Raw genomic sequence first — 9,721 nt, forward strand, 5'->3', positions numbered from 1 at the left:
CTACAAAATTCAAACGAATGCATGTCTGAAATTTAGGTGGAAAAGGAAAGATTTAGTGAGGTGATACGGCTTCAGTAATAGGTGGTGAGAAATTAGCCAGAATCTTGAGACACTGCTAAATACGCCATAGCCGGTAGTCAGGCTCGTTTTCTTTAAATAATTAGAGCCGCTAGTTATTTAGAGAAAAGTTTGAAGGCTCACAAACCCAGATTAGTAGTGATAAAAGTAAGGCCTACATCAGGAAAAGGCTGAGCTACAGTAGCTCCAAGGGCCTATCAGGTTGATTCAATTTGACTTAATAGTTTTCTGGCAAGTATAAAGAATACATTTTTGCTTAATTAGCTCCCTTCCCCAATATGCCTCCTTTTTTGATTTTTTAAAAATACTCATTTAAATTCACTTACGAGCTATTGAAAGAGGTCTCTCTTCTCAAGGTGTTAATATTCTGCTAGGATTAGACTTTGGCTCAAAGAAGGGAAGTATCATAGTATTTTGAGAAAAGCAGATAAGGTATTACTGATTAGCAGTGACAGCATTTTGCAGTAAAGTATGTGTGCAAGAATTTTTAAAAAGATTTATGGACATTTTAGTTATCATTGTTTAGGTCCTTATAAAGCACATTTAACAATGGACTCAACCTTACTTAAGCTTTATTGTAAACACTGACATGTAAATTCTGACTACATGTGAAATTTTACCTACAGTTATATAGTACTTTCCCTGCATATTTTATCCTTAATCCTGACAGGTGAAGCAAAAATTTTCCCTTCTTTTTTGAGGGGATGGGATATGACAATCTACAGAGGTTAACCTGTCCATGCACACATTCCAACCAGTGGTAAAACACACAAGGCTCAGTATTCCCCAGAGGGGCCGGACTGTCCCTGTTTTACAAAAGGGAAAATAAGGCAAAGCCACTGGGAGGGATTTCCTTGTTATTGATTTGCAAGCCATTGGGCAGAGCCAAGAAATAAATATGTGCAGGTTTGCTGGTTCACCAGAATCTGATGGTCCTCTGTGCTAGGTTTTGAACAATTTAACATAGTTTTTAATGTATCTCGTTTTCTATCTCATTGGCAGAACAAAAAAATTAGATTGATTCTGCAAAAGAGTTCTATGTCAACACTGCCCAATAAAACTTTTGGCAGTGATGGAAGTGTTCTTTATCTGTGTTGTCCAATTTGTAGCTACTGGCCACATGTGGCTATCGAGTACTTGGAATATGGCTAATGCATCTGAGAAACTGAAATTTTTTTAACTTAATTATAATTTAATTAGCCACATTTGGCTAGTGGCTACTGTATTGGACAGCACAGTTTAATAGTGAAATAAGTTTCTTATATGAGGAGAAAAAGCCTTGCATAATCATATAAAAAATCCTTTCACTTTTCCGAAGTAGGTAAACACTGGAAAAGGGGTTAGTTTTCAGCCAATAAAAGAGGACTGTTGAGTAGAAATAAATGTATTTATTTCTTTTTTTATTTTTGTTTTTTTTTTGAGACAGAGTCTTGCTCTGTTGCCTGGGCTAGAGTGCCGTAGTGTCAGCCCAGCTCACAGCAACCTCAAACTCCTGGGCTCAAGCAATCCTTTTGTCTCAGCCTCCCAAGTAGCTGGGACTACAGGCATGCACCACCATGCCTGGCTAATTTTTTCTATATATATACTTTTAGTTGTCCATATAATTTCTTTCTATTTTTAGTAGAGACGGGGGTCTCACTCTTGCTCAGGCTGGTCTTGAACTCCTGACCTTGAGCGATCCACCCGCCTCGGCCTCCCAGAGTGCTAGGATTACAGGTGTGAGCCACTGTGCCCGGCCACAAATGTATTTATTTCTAAACCTCACCTTACATGAGAAATTGCATGTTGTGGGCACAAAATTCCTTTTATTCACCAAGACCATGTTCTCGTTATAGACCATTTCAGAGTCGCATGAAGCCTCCCAATGCTACAAGCTCCTGAATTCATTTATCAGCTCTTTGAATTCCTACTATGAGCCAGGATGTGGGGACATGGTGATGCATGAAATCTGTGGTGCCTAGTAGAGAAGCAGACCTTAATGACATTTGTGTTAAGTACTATGGAGTTTGACAAGTACAGGGTGCTGTGAAACATACAACAGTGATTGATAGGGCTGGGGAGGTGGTTATTCGAGGCAGAGGAGGCAACACATGTGAAGGTCCATGATCAGGATGGGCATGACACCCACTAGGAACCAGAAAGGGAGCTCTGGCAGGAGAGAAGCTGTGCAATAGAAATCTGGAGAGGTAAGTTATGGGCACAGTTCATGGAGAGCCTTGTAAAGGCTGGAGGAATTCATTTTTACCCTTTGAGTAACTGGGAGCTACTGGTTTTAATCTACAGGATAACAGGATCAGATTCATTTTTCCTAAAAGATCACTCTGGAGAGGAACAAGAGTGAACAGCATTATAAATGTGAGATTTAATCCCAGCACTACGGGAGGCCAAAGAGGGAGGATCTCTTGAGGCCAGGAGTTCCAGACCAGCCTGGGCAACATAGTCTCCAAAAAGAAAAGGGAGGAGAGAGAGAAGAAAGGCAAAGAAGAGATTTCTCTGAAATTTAACAGAGATCTCTCCCCTGATGTCAATGGAGTTGATGTTGTAAAAGAAAAACTACTTCATAGATAGGACAGGGACCATGCTTAAGGACAAGGGATCCAGGAGACAATCGGGGAGATGGGATTTAAATCCCAGAGGTTGATCAAGCCAATGAATAAAGGGATGGGTGCTATCTACAAACCCTAAGATTTGTTGAGCACGTCTTCTGAGCCAGGCCTTGCCTAAAGGATTTGCACAAGTGCTAAAGGGCAGAGAAGATCAGATAAGGGCCCTCAGAGATCTTCAGAGACTACAGAGACAGGACAGTACGGTGGTTGGGAACATAGCTCTGAAGTCACAATTCTGGGGTTAGAATCACAGCTCTACCACTTTTAGCATTCAAAGATTAAGACCTGTCACAACTGATTGAAACAAACAATATAAAGTGGTAATGGCTATGAGAAAGGTAAAACCACCGCTAGAGTTCAGAGAGATAGGCAATTATTTATGCAATCCTACTAAAATTTTAGAGTTTATTCTTTGCGCCTTAAGATTGAAACTTAAAAATATTTCTCTCTTTTGAAATAGAACTATACTTACCAGTCCACAAAGACAGTGAAATGTTTGTGAGGGATGATGAAGGCCAAGGGGATGTCCAGGGCCATGGCGGGTGGGGGAGATGACTACCCCAGGCCCTGCGCCTCCATGAATTTCTCGAGCGGCCGGCTGTTTGAGATTGGTTCCGAGCCCCTGCCCAAACAAGCCCCAGCCACAGCAGCGGCACTTTGTGAGGCGCTTGAAGCACAAGGGAAAATAAACCGTAGGGGAGGCACAGACCTACTGCACCGCAGCCCCTGTCTGGGAAAAGCCCCTGCAGCCCAAGCCTTACTCTACCTTCTAGGCATGTCTGGCAGCCTCAGATTTACCCGCTTCCACTGATGTCCAGCCAGCCACGCAGTGAAGTTACATGGCACACAAGGATACCAGGTCCTTGTGGCCCTCAATGGACTGTAAAGAGCTTATCCTGAGGGCAGAAAAACACCGACTGCCTGCAAGATGGCCCAGAAAAGGGTAGCAACTTGCCCCAGATTGGATTCATGGCTTGTCAGGATTTGTCAAGCAGTCCTCAGAGACTGTCACCTGCCCTAGGAGATTAGAGAAGAGGAAGGAGGAGAGAAATGAACATACATTCCTGGGAAGAACTGTTAGTCAGAATCAATCTCTGGGCTTTCTTGAGGGAGATGAGGGGTGGGCTATACCGCTAGAGTGCAAGAAATGACCGAGTCAGCTCCAGGAACCCACTTGGGAAGAGTCTGGTGAGATGAATTCAATCAAAAGCGCCTTAGGTTTGCAGGGTCTTTGAGGATCCAGGCCAAATTTAAACCACATATCCATCATCTCTGCTAATCCACAAGAACCAAGTGAGGTAGCATTGTTGGCTCCCCAGCAATTAAGGCAACTGAGGTCTAGAAAGTTTAAATGATTTGACTCCCTTCTCCCTGCCCCCCACAATGGTAAAGGAAAAAAAAAACCCTGGCTCCTAGTGCTTGTCCAGCACAGCAGAAAGCTGTAGTAAGGAGCTACTGCAATGGAGATGAGCAGCTGGCGAAGGGCCCAGCAGTCCTGAGGGCAGAGCCTGTCCACGTGGAGGGCAAGGCCATGGTGGCCCTGGCCCGCCCTCAGCTCTGATCTCTCAGAAGCAGGACACTGCTGTGAGAACTGGGAAAGTGAGTGGCTAGGAAAGGGCCTCCTTGCACTGTCAGTACCACTGTATCCCCCTCACTGGGACATGGCCGGTACACGCCAGTGGCTGTGTTTTCTGACTCGTATGTCACCGCTGTTCTGCCCAAGATCAGTTTAGCTGGGTGTGTGGCCCATACTCCAGAGCACTCCTCATAGGGCGGGGAAATGGGCCATGAGCCCTCCCAGGCTGGCTGACCCTCCTTGCGCACCAGCCCCTTCCCTCGGATTCTGGCAGCAGTCCCCCTCGCTGCCCCGCTGGTGACCCGGGAGAGCACCCAGCCCTGTGGGGACGCCAGAATCCAGGACATGCCTGGCCTAGGAGCTACCCACTGTGGAGCTTGCCTGGCTGCAGGCCCTGGGCCCACCCAGCTCTAGAGGAATGCCAGAACTCAAATCCAAGCCCTTTCTGTGGCCTTGGGCATGTTACTTAACCTCTCTGAGCCTGATTCCTCATGTGTCAGGAATCATATACCTTCCTCTCAAGAGTTGCTCAGAGGAATAAATGTAAAGCATTCAATAAATGTGGCTATTACTATTACAAACGAACTGTGCTAGGCCCTGGAAGAGGCAGTAAACTCTCAAATACACAAATACATCCAACATCCATGCTGACGAACTATCAAGAAGGTGCTCCCTGCAGGGAGACAGAGGGGCTGTCAGGCCTGTGTGTGGCTGAAGTGAGGGCTGAGGGAGCAGAGCTGTCAGCGGTCCCCTCCTGCCCTGGCTCGTGCCCGGCAGCCGGTGCTCCAGACAACCACTCCGGCTCTGCCCCAGGCATCACCAAATCTCAAAGCTAAAGGGCTATCCTAGGTTCTCAGGCATTTCTACCATCCCTGCCTTTCTAGACTGCTGAACTCTTACGGGCCAGGGACGATTCCAGCCCTAACAGTGGCCATCCATGAATCCTTTGGTCCTATTCCAGGGTCTGGCCCTGTGCTGGCACTCAGTTTCGTGAATGACTGGTGGCTGCTAAAGTAGTGAATGGCAGGGGGGGTGGAGGTGGGCAGAGAGTAAGATATTCTCAAGGGGAGCCCAGCATTCAAATGGCATTAAATAGCTTACATATACACACTTACCATTAAATGCCCACTGTGTGTTTCAGGCATTGTTTCCAGACACTGGGGTATATACTGGTGAGGCAGGTAACTTCCTGTCCCCCTTACAATTTTGTGAGGAAAATGTTCAATAAATGAGTAAGCAAAGGAATTGGGTAAGTACCACAAAATACACAGACTGAGGACAATGGTAGGGAATAAAGAGATAACGAGAGGCATCTCTTAGCTACAGGTGGTCTGGGAGGGCATTCTGATGCTTGATCCTGAAGCTACAATCTGAAGGATAAGAAGTTAGCCCTAAAGTAGTCAAGGGGAGGGTGCTTCTAGGTAAAAAAGAGGTCCTAAGGCAGGAAAGAGTTTGATGTACAAGAAGGGCCAGTGTGGTTAGAAAAAGGTGTGTGGGGGGCCGTGGGGTTGGGGGGGAAGGCCTAGGATGATGGAGTGTGGGATAGAGGCCAGACATTCCAAGGCATTTCTAAGGTAAAAGACTGTGCATTTTAGCTGGGTGCGGTGGCTCATGCCTATACTCCTACCACTCTGGGAGGTGGGAGGATTGCTTGAGGTCAGAAGTTCGAGACCAGCCTGACTGAGCAAGATCGAGACCCTGTCTCCACTAAAAATAGAAAAAATTTGCCAGGTGTGTTGCTGCACCCCTGTAGTCCCAGCTACTGGGGAGGCTGAGGCAGGAGGATCACTTGAGCCCAGAAGTTTGAGGTTGCTGTGAGCTAGGCTGATGCCACTACACTCCTTAGCTTGGGCAACAGCACGAGACTCTGTCTCAAAAAAAAAAAAAAAGATTGTGCATTTTACTTTAAATACAATGGTCAGTTGCTGAAAGGTTTTAAGTAGCTGATGACCATCTGATTTATATTTGACAAAATCATTCTGGCTACTGATGGACACCAGGGGAAAGGAAAGAAGGAAAAGAAAGACCCAGAGAAGGCCACTGTAGTGGTCCTGGTGGGAGAGGACAGTATGGTCTGAACTATATTTTGTGGCAAAGACACAGAGAGAAGCAGCAGCATTTGATATAAAATGTGCTAAAGAACAGCTGAGGGGAAAGAAGAGCTAAGAACCAAGGATGACACCAAGAGCCCTGCTGGAACAGAGGAGTGGGTGGGGACGGCGACAGGAGACAGGATTCTGGAGTGGGGGCCTCAGCACAACTCCCGATGGCATACAAAGTCAAGGGGATCGAAATCGCCTCAAGTTTCAGTCTTGGTACTACTGATGTTTGGAACTGGGTAATTCTCTGTGCAGGTGCCATCCTGTGCATTGGAGGATGTTTAGAAGCATCCCTGCCCGTACTAAATGCCAGTAGCACACCCCAGTTGTGACTATTAAAGATGACTTCATTTGCAAAAACACAGTGGTGACTGAAAGAAAAATAAATAAATAAAAGTTTAAAAAATAACTGACTTCAGACATTTCCAGATGTCGCAGTGAAGGTTTGGTATTGGAAAAGGGAAGTCACTAGCAGTTGAGAACTGCCGACCTGGAGGGAGAATGAAGAGGGCCAGGGGAACAGAGTGGAACTCCAGCCTCAGCATCTGGCTTAGGTGGTAGGGAGGTGGCTTTGGGGTGGGGAGGAGGATTCAAGTGAACAAATAAATTCTCTGGTTCAAATTTTCTAAGATAATAGGTACTCAGGAAAGAAAAAGGAGTGGGTGATTTCAGGAGAAAACTGCAGAGCTCTAGTTTCCAGCACGTGGAAAAACACAACCAATATGTAATAGCAACATCAAGAGATCTTTCCCACATTCACTTCTTATATCAAGTTTTCCTCTTTTCTTCTGATCCATTCCTCTCAACAACCAGTAACATTTCCGGAGGATCACTGTCCTCAAAGAGAAACTCCCTATGTCTGGAGAGGGGGGCGGGGCCGGCGGTATCTAAATTAGAGGAAACCCTGGGGGCAGATTCAAGTATGGAGCTTCCATGGCCTCTAGGCCAGACACACACACTGATGGAGGACAAAGGCTGAGATCAGGCTGGAGATGAACACTTGGAAATCTTCAGATCTCGATGGCACAGAAAGCCAAGGGAATTGATGATACCACTTACACCGAGAACATGGAAAAAAGAGAGGACAGAGCCCTAGCAATGCCTTGTTTTTACTACCCTGAAAGCTGCTTGTCACATTTCTTTTCACCTTGAAAACCCAAATTTGATTTAGGAAAAAAAAAAAGACTTCCTGATGAACTTAATGTGGGTGTGAACCCCAAGTTTTTGGCCAGAGTAACTGAAGGATGGAGTTGCTAACAACTGAGAAGGATAGGTGACAAGAGAAGTACATGGTGGGGGAAGATAACAAGTTCAGTTCATACAAGTTGGATTTGAAATATCAGATACCCAAATAGAAAGAAACAACAACAAAAGAAAAGAAAAGAAATATCAGATACCCAAGCAAAAAATGTCAAAGTAGGACATGAGTCTGAAGTTTGGGAGAGAGATCTGGGCTGGAGCTGTAAATTGGGAATGTCTGTATATAGATGGCATTTGAATCCACTGGATCACCAAGAGAGTGCAGGAAAAAGAAAAAAAAAAATGACACTGACAAGAGATTGAAAAGGGAGGCAAACCAAGAGCATTGTGTCCTGGAAGCCAAAGGAATTGTTTCAAGGAACAGAGAGTAATCAACTATGTCAAAATGTTCATACCAAAGATATAAGTAGGTTAATCATGATGAAGATGAAGAACTGACAAGGGGCTGAGGGCATTAACCACAAAGTGGCACAAGGGCTTCTGGGTTGACAAAAATGTTCTATATTTTGATTGCAGTGATGGTTACAAGATTGTCCTTTGTCAAAAGTACATTTGTCAAAATGTATCAAATTGTACTCAAAATTGATGCACTTTATTGCAGGAAAAGAATACCTCAGTGAAAGGTGGCCTTACTACCAACCTATCTAACAGAGGAAAAATAAACTATCAAACAGTAAGAGTAATAAACTCACAGCACATAATTGCTCCTTTGAAGAAAAACAACACAACTACCCTCTTCGTTTTGTTTAATTAAAAAACCTGTGGCCTGGTTGGGCGTGGTGACGCACGCTTGTAATCCTAGCACTCTGGGAGGCCGAGGCAGGATTGCTTGAGCTCAGGAGTTCAAGACTAGCCTGAGCAAGAGTGAGACCCCATCTACTAAAAAGAAAGAAAAGAAAAAAAAAAAACCCAGCCAGGCTTGCGGCAGCGCATGCCTATAGTCCCAGCTGCCCAAGAGCCTGAGGCAGGAGGATCACTTCAGCCCAGGAGGGAAGTTGCAGTGAGCTTTGACGACACCACAGTACTCTACCCAGTGGGACAGAGTGAGACTCTGTCTCAACAAAAACAAACAAGACAACTGATCACCCTCCTGACAACCTCCCACCCCTTTTAAGACAAAAACCAGAAAAACACCTGTTGCCTAACTTGTTATCTCTAAGAGTTGTTTCTCTGCCTTGAAGAGCCGTAAGTGGACAGTAGGGATACGAACTCCCTGCTCCAGCTCTCTGCCTCAGTTCTTGCCAAAAAAAAAAAAAAAAACCCAAAACAGATTTCAAGTACTCAGATGCCCCAGCCTCACAGAAAAAGAAAAAAAAAGAGCAACTGCTTCATTTCTGTTACCAGCCTGCTGAAGCAGAGAGGAAAAAAGGCCATTTTTACCCTTTAAAACTCTGAGCAACTTTCCTCAGCCGCCTTGGCACTGCCCTCTACCTTTTCCTCAGTGCCGTGGCCACACTCTATTTCACTCTTTTTTTCTTTCTTTCTTGAGAGAGTAAAACAAATTTTCTTTCTTAAAACTGTTCTACTCCTGGTGTGAGAATTCTGTCTCTAACCTGCCATGAACACCTAGTAAGTTTCCACCCTAACGTTTAGTGGCCTGCATGGGGAAGTCAACTCACAGGGAAACTGAGTCACTTTTCTGACTCTGTATGAGGAGCTCACTTTTCTGCTTTTGTCTCTAAAGCTGCTTCCTCCTCTGTTACACAGTTCCCAGGACTTCACTCTCGGTGCCCTCATTCGGAACTTGTTAAGTCTCCTGGGCTCTGGGAATGATGCACGGGATGGAGAGCGGCAGCTTTCTGGTTTGGTCAAAAGGGAAAAGCCAGCGCTGGGCCCACCACTCGGGAGGATGTCAGGACACTTCCTAACCACTCTTGGGGGCAGGGGAGGGTGGTGTCTTGGAGGGCTTTATGCCTCCTGCCCCCATCAGTCTTCACTCAGCGTTGGGGACACCTGGCTTTGGGGGAAGATTACAAGGTCCAGGTCTGAGTCAGAACTCAGGGACGCCCATTTTCTGGCCAGATCTTCAGGTCACAGTCCGCCTCACACCTCAGGGACTCCTGACGTCTGGTCAGAATTTCATTCAAAATATGACCATCCCT

Source organism: Eulemur rufifrons, chromosome 6 (assembly GCF_041146395.1).
Source record: "Eulemur rufifrons isolate Redbay chromosome 6, OSU_ERuf_1, whole genome shotgun sequence".
Lineage (NCBI taxonomy): Eukaryota > Metazoa > Chordata > Mammalia > Primates > Lemuridae > Eulemur > Eulemur rufifrons.